Here is a 24,132-nt window from a genome sequence, read left to right as displayed (position 1 = left end):
CCCAGGAGAGGGGCAGGTGATGAGGAAGGGAAGGCGGTGAGGAGGAAGGCTGCGGGGATGTACTCTGGTGCTCAGTGGTCAGCCTCTCGCTTTCTCCCCAGAGATTTGGCAAACTGGCCATGAGCAAAGGGGAAGAGGTTTGCAGAGCGCCGTGGGCTGGGGTTCACCACACACCCACAGCAAAGCGCAGCCCATCTGCATCCTGTCGGCCCCACGGCCCCTCCTTCCCCAAACTGCTCTCCCCAGGTGCCTCATCCTGGGCAGAGTTCAGATGTCAGCAGAAGGGTCAATTATAGGCCAGTCCCTTTACATGGAGCCTATCTAAGATGTCTTTAGAGCAGCCCTAAACTCATTATCTGTGAGCCTGAGCCAGTAATTATGAATGCTTTGGCCTGGGCTCGTTTGTTTAGGTTTCTGTAGCACTGATTAGAGATCAGCAGGCTTAAAGTTCGTGGGAGGGCATGGAGCCATGGTGGTGGCTCCAAGCCGTGGTGTTCCCCAGTAGCCGAACCTCTCGCTCATCCCTAAGCATCCCTCCAAGATGCCAGCATTAGTCTCAAGGGTAAAAAGCAGCTTGAAACCAAGCAGCTGGCCAGGAGGAGGTGATGCAGAAAGGATTAAATACTGACCTAGGGCAGTCAGGCACCGTGACTCGGGTTACAGGGACAACAAAACAAGAGCAGAAAGGATTTGTGTGGGCAATGTCCCCGACTTCAGCCGGTACTGGTTAATTGCTTTTGAGAGAGGACCCGGTGAGGATGAAGGAGATGAAGCTGAGGGAGGGGAAGGAATATCTTTCAGCTCAATGAGAGGCAGCAGCACAGCTTTGCAGAAATATTCCGACTTTAATCAAATCTTTATCTGAAGTGGGTGGATAAAGGACCCTGCGGTGGTGTGAGCGCCACCACATTGCTTACATCTCCAGCCACAGAGACTCCCGGCCTGCTCCTTCTCCTCCATGAGGATTTAGGTCAAATCTGACGAATCTGAGAATCCAAAGATCCCTTTGACGTTTATGTTGACAGGCTTTCCCCTGTGTCTGGTACCCCTTGAGCAGGGCAGTGGGGTGAAAGCATTTCAAAGCACACGTAGATGCTCAAGAATTTTATTAGCAGCATCAGCCAACATTTCCACTTGCTTTGTATTTGCTGTTGGAAAAGTAATAACAACTCTGGAGAATCTACTCAGGAGAGAAAACAGCTCTTTCCTCGGCACCATGCTGCGATGTTGCTTTGTGTAACAACACTGCACGCGGGAGCGGAGCAGAAAGGGGCTGCAGCCCCGTGAGGAGCCGGGATTGCTGACACAAGCCCACGGAAAGTGCTACAATGGAACAGGATGAAGGCAAAGGAAAGAGTGGTGCGAGTACGTAGCAAGAAAAGACTCCAGCTGCTGGTCTCTAGCTGCCTGTGTCAAAGCCTCCTAGGGGAAGTAATTTTATTTGCCTCATGGGACGAATAAAACAAGCACTGGAAAAAATACAGGGAACAGCCTCATATTGGCAGGGGACAAGACGGACCATTCAGATCTCAGCCCGGAGCACAGAGCTCTCCGAGGGCAATGGAAATATTTGAAGGTGCACCAAAATTTACCCCTAACACAAAGGAAACCCCACGCCCTTGCAGTCTGCTGGCTGTTGGGAAGCAGCAGCTGTTCCTGGACCAGGGAACACAGGGGGCCATGCTGCCTTTGGCCCCGTATCTGTTTCTAAAGCAAGAACTTCCCCAGTGCCCTGGTAGTGCGTTCACACCTCTCTCAGGTCTGAGTCTCTTCTGGAGATGGGGCTGGCACACAGGGAGACGCAGCCAGGAGCAGGGGACACAGCGCTTGCAGGTCCCCAGCTCCCCTGGTCTCAGACAGGCTCTGTCCCACCTCTGCTCAGGGATGGGGGCAGCTCCCACTCATGGGGCACCTTGGAGCAGCGCCAGCTTTGCCCTTCTGCCTCCAGACACAGCCCTGGCCCTCCTCAGCAACAGCACAGCAGAAAGGCAGGGACCAGGCCTGTGTGAAAGCGCTTCTGTTAGCTGCCTGGTAGCTCCTCAGGAAGGATGAACGTCCCCTGGTGAGCATCACGGCCCCTCGACTGATAACGGTGCTCAGCTAAGAACCTGGCACAAAGACGCAGGACCTCAGCTGAGGGGATTCGATGGTGGGCTTCAAAGCACACCACCTGTGGGAGGAGGTGAGCTGGGTGGTCTCACACTGAGGTAAAGCTGTGAGGCCTCCCGTGCTGGTGCGGCCCTGCAGAGACCTGGAACCCGGCTGGTGGGTTCCCCCAGCAGGACACTCCTGTGGCAGCCAGTCTCTGCGTTTCTTTGGCACGTTTATACATTTATACACAAGCAGCAGTATGCAGCCCACAGGCAGGACCCCTGCTGGGATCTTCTGCCCAAGCACCACTGCTTGTTCCTGGCTCGTAGCTCTGGACCTTGCTGGTTCCTCTTACACACATGGAGCCGGGCTAATGAGCTCGCCTCTTCCTTGCCAGCCTGCCGAAGAAAATGTATGACAGAAATAACAAGGGTGAGTCCCCTCTGCCCAAGGCTGTGTACTCCTTCCACACCAAGGAGAGGTCCCCTGGTGACCCTGCAACCAGCACCTCCTGAGGCCTCCCACCACAACCAAGCAGGTGCTGTACAAAGTAGAGGGCTGCGCTGGAGACCACCAGAGAGGTTCCCTTCAGAGCTGGAAAATGTTGCCCACAGCCTTGTCCAGTCCAGTTTTGAATATCTCCAGGGATGGAGATCCCACAGCCTCTGTGGGATTAACCACTCTCCCTGTGAATTATGCCCTTTATACCTAGTCAGAACTTCCCTTGCAGCAGCCCATGTCTGTTGCTTCTCATCCTTTCGTGGTGCCTCTCTGAGAAGAAACCTGCTCCATCCCCTCTGAACCCTCGCTTGAGAGACCCAAGTACAGCAATCAGCTCTGGCTCTGTCTTTTTCAGGTTGAACAAACCCAGCCCTCAGCCTCTCCTCATCACTTGCTGTCACATGTTAGTAATTAACTGAAAAATTTGTATCCTTTTATTTCAGATTCTGGTGTCTCACTCCACAGTAGAGCACAATTTTAGGTTTATAGCTCTGTGTTTATTTCCAAGGAAATTTTACTAGCCTGATGTACAAAAGCTACTTAAACCTTAAAATGAAGTCATCTCTGCTGCAGAATACAGCTCACTAATTAACCCTTCACAAAAACGTCTCAGCTTAGGTCCTAAAGGATGAGCACTGGTGTAGCCCATTGCAAGGTTAAAGGGCTCTTGAGGAGATACCGGGAAGGATCCCGAGCATGGATTTGCATGGACATCAGAGCTGCCTGAGCCAAGTTCCATCACATTGCTTTGAAAGCGATCGGACATTAAAAATGAGGCTGCTCCCACTCAGATAAACTAAATTTGGATTTTAAGTGCAGCCCCGCTCTGCAAAGCAGCTCTATAAAAATGTCATTGTGGGACTTCCTGTTTATTGTCTCTCGCAGGCTCCAAATGAAACCCGTTCCACTAAAAAGAGACCTTTTCTAACGAGCCATCTGCAAATGCAGGTTCTCCTCCTTCACCCACAGCTCTGAAACAAAGGCTCCAAGTCCACCTCCCCAGACCCTGTGCAATACCCTGGCTTTTGGGATACCCACCTAGCCAGAATCAGCTAATCAGCTTTCTTGCTCTGTGCTGGCTCAATCCTTCTCCAGTGTCCGTCTGTCCCGTGGGTCAGTCTGTCCCTGCAGCACTGTGCTGGGGCTGCACAGGACTATGGGAACAGCCAAGAGCAAATGTGGCCTTTAGCTTAGGCAATAGATGGGTTACTCTCTTTGTACCTACTAGAACAGCTGTGAGATGGAGTAAAACCTACTTACCTTCATTGCAGGCATTGGGATTTTGCAAAAACCCCTAAGAGAGCCAGGAGTCTGGACACGACAGGCATGTAATAGCAGATGAGTACACGGTTTCCTCTGGCATTGTCGACTCTCCAAGCCTGCAGCACGTACAGCCCAATTCTGAACCTTTAAAGGAAGCAAATGCATAACAACTGGTGCTCTTCTTCCGCAGCATCTTTTGAGAGTTGAACCACGTTTTAAATAACTTTGAAGATGCACACCAGTAATTTGTCCTGAGAACAAAAAGAGATCACTCCCCTCCCCAAAAGCCAGAAATATCTGCTTTATTTCAAATTTGCAGGTTTTTTTTTGTTGTTGTTGTTGTTGTTTTAATTTAGTTAAATCTGATGAATCCCCACAGACAGGTATGAGAGTGAGCAATGCACATCCCCAGAAAGCAGGGAACAGGGCTAGGCTCCTGTCCTGCAGCACATGGGACAATATACCTGCCAGCTGGAGCAGTAACAGGTAACAGTTGCATGTAGGGATGCACTACAGCTATAAAAGAGCAGCAGGAACAGTTTGAGCAATGTTTGTGCACACCTTGGGTGGATCTGCTCCTTCTTACAGCTGGCAGGCTGGGGAAATTGCAGCTTTTCCAGGGAATCTGCCTTCAAGATCCAAGCCCTTGCGCTCCAAAGTGGACCAGGCAAGAAGGAGATGCTTCATCAGAAACAAAAATAACACAAAAACACACTTCTTGCATCTAACCGCACTTGTAAGGGTGGATAATAGCTGAAAAGTTTGAATATAAAACTGTGCCAGTACAGCAACACAGCAAAGAATAAATGCTGGTGTTACTGGGCCGGAGAAATGACAAGATGCAGCTGGGTAGAGAGGGGATAAAAAAGAGTTTGGATAAGCAGATCTCATCTGCTGGAAGCCCAAAACGGTCCCAAAGGATGTTTCCCGGCAGTTTGCTGGGTTTGCTGGTGTGGGCCTGATGCGAGCAGCGCCGGAGGGACTGCAGGGACGGGATTGCTCTCTTAGCTCGCTTGCCCTCTGCCGGATGCCAGGGGCTCGGCGAGCCGGGTCCAACATCCAGAGCACCCGGGTTAAAGTCGGCTCCTGGACCGTGCAGCACCACATTTCTGCAGGGCTGCATGCACTGGTAGCTGCAAGGCGAGGGTGTAGGGAAAAATTGAACACGTGAGGTATGGCAAAGCTAGAAACTGCAATGGATGTAGAAAGCTGTGGAGGGTAAGTTAAAAAAAAAAAAAAAAAAAAAAGAAAGAAAGAAACCTCTTTGTCTTGCTACTTGTAATCCTCTGAATTGCACAGCATCAAAATGAGACAAGATTTTTCTAGTCAAGGTTCTCAAGATTTGGGGATCTATCTTCCTAAAGGAGTTTAGGGCTGCTTTCTAATGCCATGTAGGCCAGGCAATGCCAGCAGAGAGAGGCTCAGTGGAAGGGGCACGAAAGTGCCATCTCAGCAAAGCCCAGCCATGGACTCCCCGCTTCCTCCTGCGATGCCCAGCAAGAAGCCAGCCTTCCAGCAGGTAGGGCAGTGTTCACACCAGAATAACCAGGAGGTGCCAGAGAGGATGGGAAGCCCAGCATCAGTATGGGGCCAGTGGAGCTCCCAGCCACAGTGGGTTTGACTGGAGCAGCACTACTAAGGGCACATTGCAGTGGCTCAATACAGTGTCACAGGGAGAGATGGGCAGCAGCTCTCAGCTAGCTCGCACCTTCATCAGGGTGTTTGGCCTTGCCCAGGTGCCTGTCCCATGCTGCACCGTGCCCTGGGGACATGCCTCTGCTGGGGAAGGCAAACAGAGGAGCGACAAGGGCACAGCTGGTGCGATGGGAAGATAATGCAGCTTTCAAACTGGTGGATCCGAGGCACTGCTCCGGTGATGGACAGACAGCCAGAGCCTGAGCTCCTTGGCAGGTCTTTTGAACCAGAGCAGGTCCAAGCTCTGGGTATCTCAGCCAGTTTTCAAACCCACTCTTAAACAAGCAGTGTGGATGTCACAGCTAGCCTGAGGCTGCCACAGCCTAGTGTGAGCCCAGGAAGCCTCTGAGGGCTGTGCTGCACACTGGGACAGTAAGGCCACTGTCCCTGTGACCGCAGTAAGCTGTCCCCAGAGCAGTACAGCTCTGCTGGTGTAACTGCGCTGGGGACTTCAGTGAGCCCAGCTAGAGCCACTCAGAAATCACATCACCCCCCACCCCTGACCCACATAGCTCTGCGGGTAAAAGTCTGTAGCACTGCTCTGGCCAGAGATATTAGACATAACAAATGTATTTTTAAAACAAGGGGGAGGAACATTTTTCAGGCCTAGGGGGTAGAGGATGTTGGCTTGAACTGCAGGAGAAAGTTCAAGGTCAAATCCTCCTGCATGCAAACCAGCTCCTGCGGCAATGCTTTGCAGCAGTGCCAAGTATCAGCCCCTAGTCTAACATCTTCCACACAAGTATCGCTCTGCTCTGGGCACACAAATGCTTCTAAAGAAATCAGGCTGTAAATCAGCTCTGCTCTTGGCTAATAAAGTCCTCAAGGCAAGGACAGTCTCTAAATATTACCTGAAAGCCAGGTGGTGCTGCCTTTCTCACACCATGTGGGTGCCACTGCCCCATGCTTCTCAATCAGGATCCCAACGAAGACAGGGATTCATAATTCTTATCACCACCTCTCTTCCAAGACTGGGACAGATGGACGGACAAGCAGATCATGCATCAGTAAAATGGATCACATGTAGAGTATCTCTGGCTTCAAAGAGGTCTTCTTCCCACTGGGAAGGCAACCTAAAAGAGCCTGGACCATTCTCAAGGGACACCTATCCCAAACCCCTTTCCCCAGCAGCGATTGCCTGAAGCCTTGCTGTTTTTAGCAATTGTCCTAACGAACCAAGTGGATACTTTGTCAGCTTGAGCTCCAGTCAGTTGACAAAAACAAGAGCTAAAAACAGACTCTGGTCCTATCTGGGGCCTCACTGCAAACAGCTGTAGTTTTACAAGCTGTTTTTCTTGTTTTCTAAGCATTTTGCTCTCCTCCTTGTTGGAAGAGAGGCAAGCAGTTGACTGTAGGGAAGGGAGTGATGAAGTCCACCCTGTTCACGATGTCTGCTTGATCTCGCTCATGTCCCCCAGCCTGAGCCACAGCAGGTCCCTGGTACAGCAAATTAATGTCCTTGCGTACAGCAGATTTATCACTGTCCCCCCAGGCAAGGTGTTCCTTCACTTTTATTACAGCAAACTGTTTTCAGAAGAAATGCTGCATCAGGAAATTAACTATGCTACAGATGCTAAAAAATGTGGCTCGTGTTGTTTAAAGCTCTCAGCATGGCCATTTTTCTTCCCTACTCCTTTTTGGTTCCTTGTCACCCTTAAAAAACACCGAGAAAGGGACGTAATTAAGGCCCTGTACCTTTGCCCTGAGGTCTTTACCTCAGCCAAATCCTCAGCAGAATATTTGTCACGTGCCTGCCCCGAAGGCCATTTCGGAGTTCACCCAGCCACCTGTGACTGCCAAGCGCTCTCCCTAACCTCAGTCCTGCCCGTGCTCCTCGCCGTGCCGGGGTCCCGTGTGCTTCCCGAAGGGTCGGGGAGCGTGGCCAGGCTGCGTGGCAGCCCTGTGGCAGGGCTGAGCAGAGCCCCGAGCCGCCGGCCGCGGGGGGAGGCTCCGCGCATCCAGCTGGAAGAGGCCGTCAGGGCCGCGGCCTGCCAGAGTCAACACTAACCCTGACCTTCAACTACGAGCAAGAAAAACCCGTAACACACGCCTTGCCACGAACAGCTGTGCCTGCGCCGTGGCCAGGTGAAATTACTGTAACAGGCTGCTAATTGGCCTCTCGCTGAAACTGGGCCAGAGGCAGCGGTGCTGGGGAAGATGCAGCGCAGAGGGGGCATCGGTTGTCCTCCCTGGCACATCCTCCACCAGGGCAGCTCCTGCCCGGGAGACCACTTGTGAACCATCTGGGCTCGCAGTGGGTCACCTCCAGGCCTCCCAGCTCAGCCGGGGTCATCCCAACTCCAGAGAGTCCTTCACCCCAGCACTGCTTGGAGGAGAAACGACAGCCTGAGCCACCCCGTCCTTCACATAGGGCCCTGCTCTTGCCACCTGGCTGCCCACAGAGACCCTCCTGGCTGGCTTTCAGGAGCAGATCCTTCCCTTTGTGGCTCACCTTGCCCCACAGCCACGGATGTCCTTCTGCTGGTGCCCAGTGGTTAGAGAACTTCGCCTGGTGCCAGGTTCTCCTCCGCTGCCTGGCTGTACTCTGGGACATGTTGGCTTTGCGTCCAGATTTTTAAAATATTTTGCTTTGTGGTTTTTCATGCAGCGCTCAAGATATTTTGCAAAAGGCACCTTATAAATTGACTCAATGAACACACATAAAACACCGGGTTTAATCCTTCCTTTCACATTCTTCCTCTCATTACTAAAATGTCCCCAACATACCGACCCCCTCCCCACCTTGTATTTAGGCCAGACCAGGCCAACTTAAAATACTTTTGGCTTCTACAGGAAGACTGGAAAATGATTATTTTATTTCAAGGAAGCTTGTTTTGGACTGAAATCAGGGCTTGTAAACGACTGAAGCAAAGAATGGCTGTAAGGACTATCACATCAGGTGCACTAAATAACAACAGTGTATTGTTGTTTTTATGCCAAGCAGTCCAGTACCAGGTGAGGCCTCCTCTCACTAACTCTTCTTCATTGGGGCAACCTGAATGGGAAAAAAGAGATATATTAAAAATAATAATAATAAATAAATAAATAAATAAATAAAGAGCAATTACTCAGGAACAGAAAAGCTAAAGGAGACCCAGCCCTGGGTTGAGCAGTGTGGGTGCAGCCTCAGGGGCAGACAGGACCTTCCCACACCAAGAATGGGACTGTTTCCCTTGTATGGGTCAAAAAAGTGCAAGACTTCATTGAGTTACTCCTAAAAGCTGGGTTCAGCTCTCCAAAAAACAGGCCAGATGGGCACTAGTTTGGAATTAACTTTAGAGGAAGATCCATCAAACCTGTTTTGGTTTTCTCACCACCATGGTGTTTGTATCATAGCCGAAACCAGAGGTGCTCAGCTGTTCAACAACTGTCTGCACTCACCATCCTCCAGCTCACATCCTCCCCTTGCAGCCCAGCTCTGCTAAGCACCAGCGGGTCATTTCCATGGCTGCTGAGCACTAGAGAAATAATGGAAAAGCACCAAGAAAAAGCAGTGCAGATGAAACATGATGGTGGCAGTTCAGCCTGTGCTGGCCCATGCTTTGCATGCCTGGATTTCCTCCAGCAGCTGAGAGATGGGGAGAGGGGGGAGTATTGGAAGGCATTTTGTACATCACCAAGTTATATCTGAGCATTCAGGATCCTCTCTGCCACCAGATGACAGAGTCTCATCTGAAAAAAAGAGCTTTGGTATCTCCATCACATCCATAGGGCACAGTGAGAGACTCATGCAGTCCACAGGGGCCAGGGGGCACCTACATCTGACAGGGCTCGGAGTGGCCCCTGGGTGATAAACCTCAGAGGATAATAAACAGCACAAGGCTCATAATGGGGTCTCATCAGCCAAGAGGTCAGAGCAGCCAAGAGACCACATCAGCTCAGATTTTGTTCCTAGAGCCCTAATCCTGCAGTGTAACTTTAAAATATTCCTTTAAGGATCACAATGTTCTGGGCAAAGAGACCTTTGGGACCTCTTGGGTAAACGTGGGCATTTCTTGTATTCATTACCAGCCTCTGGCTGCATTAATACCTTAGCTATTTCATCACAGGCCTCTCATGCTTGTTAATATGTCTTTTGGACTCATTTCAGCCCACAAGCCTCCCAGTTCCACAGTTTTGCTGAGCAGCTTTGTCCTTTTTCAGAAGGAGCTGAGAGCTGTGGTCTGGAGGTTAAAGCCCTGGAGACCTGTGTATGTGACAGCCTGGCCTCTATCCCTGGCTCATTGCAGCCCGGGCACCCCTTTTACCCTTTCCATCCCTCTGAACCCCTTGGAGAACACCCACCAGCAGCAGGGTGACCTGGCCCTGGTGTTTGTGGGATAAGGAATTACACGTGAACGGATGCATTTGTGTTCATCTGACCTTCTCACTCCTTCGCTGGCAGCCCAAAACACCATCGCAGCAGTGAGGCCAGGCACAACGAGGGCTCAGCCAGCCCTGTCTGACACCTGTGAAGCTTTAGTGTAAGGCTCTAAGGGCAGAGAGATTGGGCTGCTTTGTCCATTAAAACAAACAAACAAAAAGGATAAACCCTGCTTTTGACACAGTCTTAACCATTTGAAGATGGCTATAGGCTTAAATGGAGTTTTGTCCTCAAGGTCAGGAAGAGGAAAAGACATAAAGGTGCTTGTTATGGGATTTGTTTACATTTTTTTTTATTGGGAATAGTTCACTCCACGGGTCAGGGAGAGCCCACAAGTAAAGCCAACAGCAGTGAACCCAAGCCCACATACCTGGGGAAAACCAGGCCCTGAGAGGTGTGCCCAGAGGTGACCCCTGATGCCCTCTGGGGGAGGAAGATGCACAGAGCAGTTGAGGACCAGAGTCCAGTCCTTGCTCCACGTGCTCCTGGCAGCTTCCCTGCCTGTCTCCCAGGACAGCCCTCCCCACCTCCTTTCCCTTAGAGCCGTAGAAGGACCGGGGCCTTTGCACAAACTGGGGTCGCACACGGTGCAATGGAATCCCCCGGGGGCCAAAACCCCAAGACTCGATCACAGGAGTGTGCAGCTAAAGGAGTCTAGCCAGCTCGGCTGTGGCACCATCACCCAGCTATACAAGTGGGACCTTCCAAGCAGCTGGCTTTGGTGCCACCTAAGCACAGAGATGATGTTCCTCTCTAGGGCTTTTAACAGTGGTTTAATGAGCAATTAGCCAAGCTGGCTGGGAAGAATTATTATTAAAATGTTGTTGCTCTTCCTGATAAAACAAATGTTATTTTCATTGACCTACTTTGAATATATTTCTCAGGTTTAGGATGAAGAAACAAATCATCCACAGTTTTTAGCAAAGACCTATAAATTTATCTTAAAATAAATAAATAAATAAATAACCGTGGATTGTTTTTGTGTTGTTGTTCGGGTTTCTTTTTTTTTTTTGTCATTTTCCCATGAAAAATCTAGGAAAAAAAAATCATCAGAAAGAGACGTGCCTTGCTGAAATGCTCAATTTCACAAAAAGGACTGGTTTTCATCCTAGATAAACAATTCCTGTGAGAAATTTAGAAGCATGTCAGTTGAGATAGTTCATATGGGTTCAGTTCCACAGGAGCTACTGGATCTGAAATTCTTACCCTGTCACACTCTGAAACTGTCAGTAAGGGAACCTGCATCCTCTAACCAGGTGACTAAACAAGATTGACACGTCTTTGCTCTTTTCATTATAGTCAGGGGTTTGTTGCTGCTGTTGAAGGCCTTAATTTGCAGAATTCAACAGCTTTACAATTCCCCCACGCCTTCTGTTCACTAATTACATCAATGAAAGGAATGCATTTGATTTATATCTAGCTGCATCGAATGATTGACACTCTTTAATAGGAACAATATAGTCAGCAATAAGAGAAATGTCACAGTGCTTCCCAGGATGACAATAAACTGGTAGATCTTAGAGATTTTAGAAGAGGAATAGGTAAATTAATTCAGATTGTTCCTCCTGGTGTCAAGCCTGAAGCTGATGCTTTACCAAATCTACCTTAGAAGTGAAAATCGGCAAGGAAATAAAAGATATGAACTTGTCACTTATCTTTCTGTTGCTTCGGACTGGATCTCAGACCACCTTCTGAAACACAGCTGGCTCCTTGGCATACACAAACTGCCCAGAGAGAAAGCCTTGAAGCAAGTCTTCCCCCATGGCCCTGCTTTCCTCTGCTCCCTTCAAGGGAGCAAGTACAGGTCTCTCCTCACTGAACTGCAGATGGTGACTTCAGTGTCCTTAACTTTGGGAAGAGGGGCATGGAAAGAGGAACTGTGGAGGGTATTGCCACTTCTGTAGGCCCAGTGACACCTCTCATGAGGCCAGAACTTTGCAAAACCTCAGATAAAGGTGATGAAGGTAAAGTGATTTATTGGCATCCAAAATACTCATCACCCTTCTTACCCCCACATTTAAGGGAAGGGCCAGAGGTGGCATTAGGCAGACAATGGCTAGCTCAGATGAGCTGTCTGACCATGCTTTTACACAGGCAAGCCCACAAAGCACCTGGATTTTCTTGCCTTTCTTTCCATAGATGATGTCGTGCTGGTCTGGCCCCTGCAAACATTTCCACGCTGATGGCTCTAGAAGCTTAATCCATTTGTGCTCAGAGGCGAAGCTGAGTAGCTGAGTCAGCACAAGCTCCAGTCCAGCCAGGAATGGGGAAAGGGTAGCCTGGCTTTTATCAGTGCCCTTTGCAGACACGTTTGTGGGGCTGAGTTTTGGAACTGGTGCTGGAGTGTACAGGAAAGAAAATGACTGAGAACAAAAGACGGAGGGAGGACAGGTTCAGAGATGTAACTTCAAGTCTGAGGGTATGTGGGAGACTCTCAGCCTGTCAGTGACACAACCCCAGGGTCACTTGGCTGAGGCAACGTGTGCTTGTGGAGAAGAGAACTGGTAAAAACAGGGAGATCTTGAGCCTTCCAGTGAGAGACATAATGCAGTCCCTGGTATAGCAGCTGAAAATGGCCAAATTCAGCCTAGAAATCAGCTTAGCAGAAGGAATCACCTGTCAGCACAACTCACCAACAGATGTGCTGGTTTCTCCTTCAGTGGTGGTCAAGAACAGTGGATGGGCATTCCCCTGTGAGACCTGCTCTTGCTCTCCTGAAAACTCTTAGCACCGGGACTGTTCAGGAGACCAAGTGATCAGTGTCTATGTCACCTTATCTGAGCCACCCCTCAGCTAGCAGCTGTGGACAATTTGAGGTGGTCAAGACCTTGGCCTCAAAATGAGGCCTACATTTCAGTGAAGGACTGCTCCAGCACTGTTTTCCAACCAGTGCAGCCCACTGGCCAGATACTTCTCTCCCTCATCCTAACCCCACAGCTCAGAAACCAGCCAGAAGAGACCAAAACGATCATTCAGTCTGAACTCTTGCACAAAACAGACCACAGAGCCTGCTCCAGTAATGCCTGCATGGATACACTGCAGTCCTCTGGAGCCACTGGGAATACAGGGCTGGAAACAATAGCTTTGAAAGAGCAAATCAAACTTGTAAAAATAAAGGGGGGGGTGGCGGCAATAAAAGTCGTGATGAGTCAAGGAGATAATTATGTGTGATAGCAGGGTTTCTTTGGCTGGGGACCAGCAAGAGGCACTGTCTGCATCCAGCCCCTTGGGATGAGGATGAGAGAGCAGTTTGTGCGGCTCTGAGAGAATTAGAAATATCCAGACAGGAGAAAGGTGAGGGAGAAGGCAGCAGTCTGAGATGGGGCTGGGCCTAATTCAGACACGCACAAGTCACTAAGCTAATGTCTCTTGGCTAATTACACACACAGAGTCATATCCTGCAAGGAAAACAGCGCAAGAAGCAGCCTCATGGAATGGGCACTAAACAAACGCATCAGGCAGGGGAGCAGTAATCCCTTTTTGATGCCAGCGGGGTGTGAGGCATTTCTCATCCCCAGGACTGCAGCCGTTCAGTCACGCTCAGCCCACGGAAATCCCACAGAAGCAAGAAGCTGCAAGAAGCTACAGGCCCCCCATCACTGCTTCACATACAAAGACTCGGGGCAAAGAGGAAGAGATCTGGCTGGTGATATGTGCATGCTGTTAAACATACCTCCCCAAAAAGAACTGAGAGCCCCTGGTTTAGATTTAGTAATAAGCCCCTGAAATGGGAGCAGAGGAAGGAGGCCGATATTTCTGGGTATTGTTTGCAGCTCTGTCTGTGTTTGCTCAGTGATTCAACACAGCGTTATTGGGGCTTTTAGATGGAGGCCATGAGTCACCCACAGAATTTCTTCCTTCCCTCTCTGGAAAATCCACAAGCCAGGAGGGTGAACATGGGGAATGGCATTTTTCTTGATGAAACCATTCAGCCTCACAGGTTTCCCTATCTTATCTGATGTCAGGTGTCTGTATATCTCAAGTTCCTCCAAGCAGGAATGGAGTATGCCCTCAGGGCTCAGTGCTGAGAAGTAGGACCTGCTGTTCTTCAAAGCCAAAACCAGAAGAGACCTCAGGAGGACAGTCTGCTTTCATACCTCCAAACAGCATCAGCTCTACCAGAGCCACTTCTGACAAGTGCTCGCCTCACCTCCAGCTTAAAAACTACCAGAGCTGACAATTTGAGCACCTCACTTCTCCACTACATGGCCATCCTCACTGCTGGGAAGTTGTTTCCTAACACAGAACTGTAGAATAACCGAAGCCGGAAAGGACCTCTGCAGGTGTCTGCTCCAACCCCGACTCAAAGTATGGCCAACCAACACCTAACTTGTATCTCCCTTGCTGCAGTTTCAACCATCACATTGTGTCGGCTCTGCCTTGGATACAGGGAATTGATGAGACCCCTTCTCCTTACAGCAACCTCTTGCATATTTAAAAAAAAGCCCTTCCTTCTCCAGATCCTTCAGACTTTGCTCATAGGTCACGTTTTTGAGACTGCTGATCTTATATGCCTTATATCCCTCAAACAATTGCAAGTCTCCAGCCACACAGATCCTGGAACTGCCAACCTCATAAAGACTACTGGGAAAAGTTAGAAGCACGAGCCTCCACAGGCTTCCACCGTGGAGAAAAGAAGGCAGAGGAAAGGCAAGCAAAGCAGAAACAGCTCGTCATACGCTCTGAACACCAGCCTTCCCTTGGGCCCCTTCCCCTCACGTCTCCCATAACCTCAAGCACAAAGACACATAAAAATCCAAGTCCTCAGTTCAGCTGTTGATAGCTGCGGTACTTCTGGCTGTGCCAACAATGCTGCACGCCCCATTTCTTCCCCAGGGCTAGCAGCATAAAAGAGTGGAAAACCTAACTCACGAGACATTCTTGTTATTGTTTTCTAACAGGGCCGTGCTAAAAACCCTCAGCCCAGAGGAAAGCCCTTCTGTGCCATGAACAGGCCAAGCACACCCCTTGCCTCCAGCTGCTGACAGGCAAATGGGGAAGAGAGGCTCATGGACCAATGCTTTCCTCGATATCCAGAAAAATTAGGACCAGGCCACCCTTGGCTGTAGGCCCATGTGTGAATACCCTCTGCCCTGCAAATCCCTTAGCTGTGTCACCCCACACTCCTCCTGGCTCTGCTCTAGGAGCTCTGCTTTGCCATCCCTCCCTGCTTGCCCCCTCCTGCAGAGCACGTACAGCCTCAAGCAAGAGAAAAACCCTCCTTGGACTTCTCTTTGAACCCAGTCCCACATTCTCTCCACGTCCTCCCCTTCCCCAAATACACTTGCATTTTAGGGCTGAGAAACTCCAGTCAAAGAGAAGCAGCTTTAGGAGAGCAGGGCTTTGCATAGAAAGGGTCTTGCCGTTTTAACCAGAGTCTCCTGCCAGCGAACAGCACAGCCCTTGAACGCGCAAGGAATTTTGACCTCACATAGTGAAATTTCCTAGAACTTTAAACCTTTGTTGTTGTTGTTGTTGTTGTCGTCGTTTCTTTGGCTCTCTCTTGGTTTTCAATTTTCCACTTGGCAACCGTGTTGAAATGATGCAAGGAAGTAGCCACTGCTTAACTGCAAGTTATTAATTAGATGCCAGGGAGTCTGTGCGTGACTGCACGCAGGGCAAGGGGGGGTCCGTCCCCTGCATTACAAAATCAATTAACCAGATTGGTGTTGCTTTTCTGCCCAGAGATATAATTTAGTGGCACGTCTCCGTTTGCTTCAGAACCAATTCCTGAAAGAGAAGGTACTTGCACAGCCTATTGGGGAGGGGAGAGGGGAAGAAAAAAGCCCTGGGTGACCAAGGGCTGATCCTTCAGCTGTTGAAACTCTTTCCTAAGAGTCTCAATCTCTGTTAAAACAAACGCTAATTGTTCTTCGCTAGAAACAGTCTGAAGACGTGCTGCTGTAAAATACCAGTCTGACAAAATTGAGAAAGACTTCAGGCGCTCAGGGCTACCCAGCTCTCCAGGTTTTCCCAAGACTTACTGCCACCCTAGCGGGAGTTGACACCCCTCCACTGAGACAGCGTGTCTGGCCACACGCGCCCTCCCAGACTGCTGCCGCGCAATTGAAAGTAGATTTGCACAAGCCATGGCTGAAGGCGCTGCGGTTTTCGGTGTTGAACGTACACTTTGCCCTAGACACGTCTCTGCTCTGAGGATCTCATAGTTTAAATACCCAAGACCAGCAAACATCCCAGGGGGAATCTGTTCCAATGGGTAATTACCCTCATTGTTAAAAATTAACAACAAAACAATAATCGTAGACAGCTGGGCCTTTCGTGCCTTTTATAGCAACATTCCCATAGCTCTGCTAGAGACATTGTTTGGGATTTGTAAATAAATTTTCACCCCAATTCAGGATAAATCCTTAGCCGTCTATATCAGATGTTTTCCCAACAGGGAACGGCTGCTTCCCATGAGGCTCGAGCCATGACATATCTTCCTGGCATGCACATCCCAAGAGGTACGTCTAGGGTCTTTGATGCTTCGGAGAGATGAGTTCCAAGACAATGCTGGTGCACCCAGTGTTGCTGCAGCCCTCATTTTCTGCAAGGTTTAACCCATGGCGTTGGCCATCCTTGACACTGACAGAGGCTTGGGAGCCTTTGGTTGCATCCTTCCCTCTAGGTTCACTGGTAGCAGATGGCCCAGGGCAAAGGGAGGCTCAAGGACAAGCGTAAGAATGAGAAAACTTGCAGCCAGCTCCTCTTCAAGGGGGTAGGCACAGGTGGCCAGGAGATGGACCTAATTGCAAAGAAAAACAACCCCAGATTTTCCAAGCCAAGCTGATAACCCAGGAGAAGAATGACGGGGGCCTGACAAGAAGGGTGGAGGGAGGTTGGTTAGCCATAATGATGATGTGTACCCTACAAAATCAGAAGACCATATTTGGTTTAGAGTGCTCCTGAGTGCCAAATCCTGAGTGGTTTCATGACTGTCATTTGGAGGCAGACCTCATCTGTCCCATGGTCACCTTGACTGTTAAAACTAGTACCGAGTTTTAGGTACTAGTTTTAAAACTAGTACCTAAAACACAGTACCTACTGAGCCAAGAGCACATCTAGAAAGCCTGGTTATCACCGTGGTAAGGATACTACATCAGGAAACCAACCTTTGACAGATCTCTCTCTTCTACCTTCACTTGCCCCTACGTACTTGGCTGCAATTCCTTCTCCAGTGGCAGTTAGGTCAGAAAGGAGGAGGTAGACCACCTTTCTTTGGCCCTACATCATCCCAGGACTGTCAACTCTGCAAATCATGTGCTCTGCACCCTCAGAGCCCTTCCTTGCTCAAAGGACATGTGGTTGGGGGAACAAGGGGGTGGTTCACTCTCCTTTCTGCATGTAAAACTCCTCATGCAGCTTCCTGTGAACCCAGAGCTTCATCCTCACGCTTGGGTCCCTCATCCTTCTACCCCCCATAACAATGCATATTTCTGTATGCCTGGAAGTGCTAGCCAAGACCAAGGGCATGGGCTTGCAAGTGGCAAGAAGAAGCTGCCGTGGGTCCCCTAGACACAGCGGCCGATCACCACCACTCCACTGCTTGCTGAGAAAACAGAGCAGCAGGATGATACAACCCATCACGTAGACCCTGTCTGGGTCAGCAGGAACAGCCAGTGCTCAGTCCCTGCCCCGAGAATCAGAAAGCCTCAGTAGTCCAGACCGAGAAACATCCCCAGGGAATCCGCTCCACTGGTTAATCACCATCGCTCTTAAAAATTAATAACAAAACAATAATAGTAGACAGCTGTGCTTTTCATGCCTTTTATAGCAACGTTCCCACAGCACAGTGAGGGACATCATTTGGGGTTCACAAACAACTTTTGGGCTGCATTTGGGCCTTCTTCTCTTTTTCCATGGCCTACCTCTCACCTGCTGGCCTCTGCTGACCAGAAGGCAGCCAGCCTGCTACTTCCACTGCAATAAAATCAACCAGACTGCAGAAAAGCACACGCACACACAGCAAGCTTGGTCCTAGCCTGAGTGAAGCTTAGCATTCCTTCACATTCTGGGTTGTGGAAAGAGTTGTTCAAACCAGGCTCATAGCAACCTTTTAGACGTCGTACTCTGAGTTATGTAAAATATTTTCCCTGCTTTGGTAGTTGGCAAACTTTGTTTTATAAGACAAATGGAATTTATTAATGCAAAATATTTATCAAGTCTTTGTATTTTTTTTCCAAGGGAGTGGAGAGGTTGACCAGGAGTCTTTCATCTTTGTTGGCTTCTGAATATTAAAAATGCAGCTGATTTAGAGCAAGACCACAAGCCAGAGTCTCTTTCATTTCCACATAACCCCTTTTTCTGCAGGCGATAGCAAGCTCTCTCTTTGAGAAACGTGTCATCTTCCTGCGGTGACAGCGGGGAACACTCATGACACATATTCTCAAAAGCTTGGGTGATCTCTATCATCCAGGTGAGCAACAGAGGTTAAAGACAGACAGTAGGCAGGTTCCTCTATGCTAAGTCCTCCAAAGATGAGCGAAGTGAGATGTTCTATGCCTCGAGGACCTTGCATCCCCCCAGGAGAATGTGCGTAAGGTGGGAACACAGAAGAAAGGGGGAGCAGCAAAAAAAGGGAGGACAGCACGTTGGCCAAACGAAGTAGTCTGATCCCCACTTACAACTACCCTGACCACCAATGTCTACCCTTTTGAAATAAAAGAAAAAGTAAGGCAACTGGCAGCTCTACCACCATGTCTACTGCCTTGGAGTCTGCAAGAGAGCAATGTTAAATAACCCATCTCTGCCTAAGGCCCAGATTGTAAAAGGCACCATCATCTTAAGCTGCCAAGCATTGCTTCCAGGATAATCAGATCACAAAGCACTTTCTTTAGGCTTCCGTATCTGCCTGATGGTCCATCACCCACCTTTTCTTTGACTGTTTTCTTCATTTTGATAGGCACCAGCATAGTCTTCACTGGAGGTTCATAAGGACAACCATGGCATATGTAACATTTTTGTCAGAGGTGGGTCCACTTTGGAATAAACATCTCTGCTTGCTATAGGAACTTGTATTTATTTTCTTCTTTTTCTTCATGCACAAAGAATAACAGTTTCAGCATGCTAAGGTTAAAATCAGTTGTTTAATGCCTGGACTATTTATTTGTTCCTCTTCTTCCCTTTCATGACTTGGGTCTGCTCTGCAATTAAGGTTTTAAATGTTCCTTTTAATCTCAAGTTCAATCCATTACAGTAAAAACGTTTTCAAATCCAACAGCTTGAATGGAAACAGACATAGTTGTTAGAGACCGGGTTCCTATCTTTAGGCAATCAATGTGGCCCCACAGCTGGGATCACAGAATCAGAGAATGGCTGAGGTTGGAAGGGACCTCGGGAGGCCATCTCGTCCAAACCCTGCTCAAGCAGGGGCATCTAGAGCAGATTTCCCAGGACAGTGTCCATGTGGCTTTTGAAGATCTCCAAGGAGGAGACTCCACAGCCTCTATGAGCAACCTGTGCCAGTGCTTCATCACCTGCCCAGCAAAGTGCTTCCTGGTGCTTAGACAGCACTTCTTGTGTTCCAGTTTGTGCACATTGTCTCTTGTAAATAATGGGATATCAGAGAATCCTGCTCTGTATCAAATCTTCTCCCTTCAAAGGTGAGGCCCAGTAGTAGGTGGTGGCTCAGAAGAACTTTATTGAGTGAAAAAGCCAATGGCCCTCTTAGTTCACCGCTTAGCATCTCCTGTGAAATAATATTTATTTGGAAGAGTTGGGTCTTCTCTTCACACTTTCAAAGAACTGGAGCTGTTCCAAAAATGCCTGAAGGGGAGAACAAAGCAGTGACTTGAAGGACGTTTGTCTCAGGGTGGCCAGGCCTGCAGAATACAATGTTCCTCTTACAATATTAGACTTAATCAAAGAAATGGAGAGAGGTCACAGAGCAAATTCCAGACTCCAAATTCACGAGTTATAAATAAGTATTCCCTGGTGTGGACAGAGGTCCCTTCGGAAAAGCCCAGTGAGTCAAGGCTGAAAATATTCCATTTTGGTGAACAAAATACAAAAGAGAAGTCATCGTTAACAAGAGAGCCAGAGGATCCATGAGAGGCAGTCCTCTTCATGCCAGGTAAACAGCCCCATGTTGCAGGAATGGGCCCAAATCAGAAAGCTCCAAGCAGAGAGAGCACGGAAAAGAAGCAACCGAGTGTAAAAGGGGGAAGTCATCACCTGGCCTGGACCACCCTTCCAGATGCCTCGTATATGGTGTCTTCTGTGCCAAGGTCTGCTCTTGGCTGTCCACCCTCTGCCCACCTGGCTGTGACAGGATGGACACAGGCTCTGTGGCCCCACAACTCAGTCTCCTCCGCAGCAGCTTCCCCACATCCCCTTCTTGCCATGCTCTCGCCATGAAGAGTAGGTAGGACTCTGAACGTAGGGGTGTCTAACATCTTCAGCCTGAGCAGAAACACACGGTCCCAAAGCATATCCATTAGATGTCTGAAGGCCAGAAGAGGACATCTGAAGCAGAGCAAATTCCAGGGAATCTTTTACATCATTCACATTTCAAAAGCGCAGCCCAAAGCCTCTGCTGGTGCAACCTAGCAAGAACGTGCCTCTAATTGCACAAAAATAAGAAACCCAGGCCAGCTCCCCTTCCGCCACCACAGGGGCAAGGGGCAGCCGTGACAGTGCGCACCACAGCAGAGCTGGGGAGGAGGCCAGCTCTGGTTTGCCTTTCCTGCTGAGAAATCAGGTGCATCCCTCGGGTTGGGGCATGCTGCCAGCAGAGCCCTGGAGGTGCAGCCGGGTCTGAACATGCTTCTCCTTAGCTGTGCACAGGGAAGCTCGGGAGCTTTCCCAGTGATGCTGCTCATGCTCTAGGTCAGGAGAGGAACAGGGATGCATAGCAGGAGGTGAGCAATACAGGACAAGAGAAGAAAAAGAGGTGGGTAAAGCTCAAGAGGAAGCCAACCCTTTGGTTCTCCAAATGCTGCTGCAAGACTGGCCCAGGTAGAGCTCAAAGGAATTTTGTGGCCTGACATTGATGGACGCCAGAGCCCGAGGAGGTTTCTTTTAGGCAGACATTGGGGTTTGGGCGATGCTGTGCTGGCTTCTCCCCCTTTTCTTTGCTTTTGTAGTTTGAGGTGTCGTAGCAGCACTGCCCTTTGCTTGGGCAGAGGGAGATGCTCAGGCCAGGCCTGAAGCTCTGTGCTGCAGCTCTGGGCATCAGCCCGGCTGCAGGCACCAGCTCCAGCACCGCTTCTGCACCAGTATGCACACTGGGGGGAACAAAGAGGGAGTGGGCAAGCTCTTTCACTTGCTAATAGGCTACTGAAAGAAAGACATCAAATTTATGATTGCCATGCAAGGATATGGTCCAGCTTGCTAAAATCAGAGGGAAAAGCAAGACAGGGCAAGGGAGGAGAGGAAATGGATTGGGTTTTTCAGATGCACCCCAAAATCCACACAACTCATAGGAGCCCCAGGAGCCCGAGCAGGGCAGTGACACCAAGCTGCTGAACACCCAAAGAGAGTTTTTCTCAGCTCTGGTTAGAGAAACCCTTTCTTGCAGAGCTGCCAATGTTCATATGCTTGGAGCAACACTGTACAGAAAGGAGAAGGGCTGGTTTTGGGGGGGATGGGAGGGGGGAGCACAAGCCCTGTGCTGGGAAAGCCACACCGATGAGCTTGTTAACATTTGAAGAGACTGCCTGGCGTGATTCCGTACACAGATCCCTGCCAAGAATTTGCAAGAGGAAAGTATATTTAGCAATCCAAGGCATGCCAAAGCCTTGTCAAGAGAAAAAAACACTTTGAATATGTGGAATAGCAATTAGACATTTTCTAAGCAGCCATTTTCAAAATGCATCCAGGCATCTAATAAGGGCACCTGAGGCATATCCACAACCCCGCCACACTCCATGCCTCAAAAGACATCCGCTAAGGATCGAATACACAGAGCAAGGGCATGTTACCGATGGCAACTGCCCACTTGCAGAGCACTGGGGCTGATCCTAAGCTTGTGATCCTCTGCCACCCTGAGCCACTGCGTGTTATTTCATAGCATCCTTTGAGGAATCATTTCTCCTAAAGCCGTGAGCCATGCTGCACAGCCAGGGAACAGAGAGGTGCCGCCTGCCCAATTTGGTGAGAGCTGTGCCGCCAGCTCTATGATGCTTTGTGTCCCCAAAGGGAGCTGGTGAACCTCCAGGTGAGACGAACAGCAGCTGGAAGCTGGGACGACACGTAAAAGCAGGTGGTGGCTTGCAGCCCGCGACAGTGGCCCTCACATCATACCCCAGCCCTGGTTGATTCTCTCGTTGGCCAATGTGCTGAGCTGTAAAACCAGCAATAAACTTCATCACTAAGCTCCTTTCTTGCTAGGGAGAGACATAGATATGTCTTCCAGGACAGGGCATGTCTGCCCCAGGAAGGTCACTCACCTGCACTCATTGCTCCTGATTCTGGAGAAACTGCTGTGAGTCTCCCTAGGGTGCAGCACGGAGAAAGAGACTTGGAGGAGCTCAGGAAGACAACGGGCACCTCTTGGTCTCACACAGGGATGAAGGCAGCCAAGCGTGCAGTGAGGCCACGACCTTTGCTGTTCGTGGAAATGAGAAATCACACCAGGACGCGCTCCGTAAAAACGGTGCCCATCACTTTTAGCTGCCATGCTCTCACACAAAGCCAGAAGGGAATGCCTGCCTGCGGGCTGAGTTCACGCCGGCTCCAAGTCACAGCTCGCAGGAGGGGTCATCAACACCTGTGGCTGAGGCTTCTCATCCCCATGATTACCAGTCTCTACCAGTCTCTAATGTGCGATACAACGCCACAACATCCTCCTAGGGCATACAGACGGTTTCGGCAGAGCAGCTTCAGAAATTCCTGCCCGTTGACCACACACCCCCCTTCCCAGCCTCCCCACTCCCGTTATTCCTCCTCTTGGCGCAGAGCCCAGCTTCGGTCCAAAATCCTTACCCGGCTCTGTGCGAGGAGGGCGTGAAAAGCACGGGGCCGAGCAGCTCAGGGGGGGCGGACAGGTGAGCAGGGCCCCCCCCCCCCCTCCCCGAGACGGGCAGGGAAGGGGGGGGGGGACGGGACGGAGGCAGGCGCAGCCCCCAGCCGCAGCGCGGCAGTGGCGCCCGCTGGCCGCTCGCAGCATCGCCCCGACCGCAGCAGCCCTCGGCTTCGTGCCCTCGGCTTCTGGCTCTCGACTTCTTGCCCTCGCCACCTTCTTCCCTGCCCTCACGCCGAGGAAAGGCGCTGAGCCGGCAGCCCGGAGGCTCAGCGGCACGGAAAGGTCCTGCTCAGGGGACTAGGAGAGAGCCACGGAGCTCCTGGGAGGCAGGACCAGCTCAAACGCCAAACCCCGTCCCGATCTTGTCTTCCCCTTTTCTTCCACCCCCCCGCACATACGAATCCCCAGGGGAATTAACAGTTTTGTCAGCAGGAGTAGACATCACTTTTGGTAAGCTACCTGTGCCATCACATAGGGATATCCAGGCAGTGAAGATGTATCCTCTCTGCACCTGCTAATGAGCGGCTATTTCATGTCAGGTGGGAAGGCTTTAATCAAAACCACGTGCTTTAATCACGGTCTGGGCATTGACGAAGAGAGCACAGACAGAGGGCAGTTGTATCACAACAACTAGAAACGAGAGAAAGGCACGGAATCGTACCCCAAGCACGCTGAATGGGGAACAAAAGGCAAAACGCCGACCACCCGCGCTTGCTTTTAGTGGCACCTCGTGAGCTGGTACCAGACCTTCCCACAACAGCTCTCACAGCCCGCTGCAAGCCCTCAGCTGGTTGTGGAGCTGGTTGTGGCAGGAGCGTCCCCGCCAGCTTGCCCCTTCGTGCTGACGGTAGGGGCAGAGGAACTGCCCAAGAGCACAGGACATGTCCAAGCAAGGGAGAGGCTGTTCCAGGGGCTGCGCAGTACTTCCCTCCAGCAGAGGCACGGCAGTGACTTTCCTGAGCTGAGCCACATCCATCGCCCCCACCGCTGCAGGCTCCCGTGAAGTTTTGCTGCAGTAGAAGCGTCTCACGCAGGCCGCGGTGGAGTTTTGTGCCTCTTCCCCACCCTCACAGGGAAGGCACAAAAAAGCAGCATTTCCCCCTCCTCTTCTCAAACCCGCTGCCCGCAGTGCCTCCCTGCGGAAACAGCCGCAGAGCAACCCCCAGCCCCTCAGAGCCCCTCGGAGAGGCAGCGCTGTGCACCCACAGCAGAGTAACCTCTCCCCACGCACGCCCCGTGTTTTATCAGCGAAGGC

General features: G+C 50.3%; 1 long non-coding RNA gene across 3 annotated transcripts; it reads right to left on the bottom strand.

Annotated features, from left to right (window-relative positions):
* Positions 1-1,089: 1,089 nt before the first annotated feature.
* On the bottom strand, positions 1,090-22,755 carry LOC121072650. 3 transcript variants are annotated; one of them, XR_005821351.1, is made up of 6 exons: positions 22,303-22,755; positions 8,003-8,545; positions 6,402-6,521; positions 4,417-4,536; positions 3,853-3,999; positions 1,090-2,489 (listed from the first exon to the last, which is right to left on the bottom strand). It is a non-coding gene; the product is annotated as an uncharacterized LOC121072650 (long non-coding RNA). The 3 variants fall into 3 exon arrangements; XR_005821352.1 differs by lacking the exon at positions 4,417-4,536; XR_005821350.1 differs by lacking the exons at positions 4,417-4,536; positions 6,402-6,521.
* Positions 22,756-24,132: the final 1,377 nt, after the last annotated feature.

The sequence above is a fragment of the Cygnus olor genome, chromosome 6, assembly GCF_009769625.2.
Source record: "Cygnus olor isolate bCygOlo1 chromosome 6, bCygOlo1.pri.v2, whole genome shotgun sequence".
Classification (NCBI taxonomy): domain Eukaryota; kingdom Metazoa; phylum Chordata; class Aves; order Anseriformes; family Anatidae; genus Cygnus; species Cygnus olor.
This window is presented reverse-complemented; position numbering and strand designations above follow the sequence as displayed.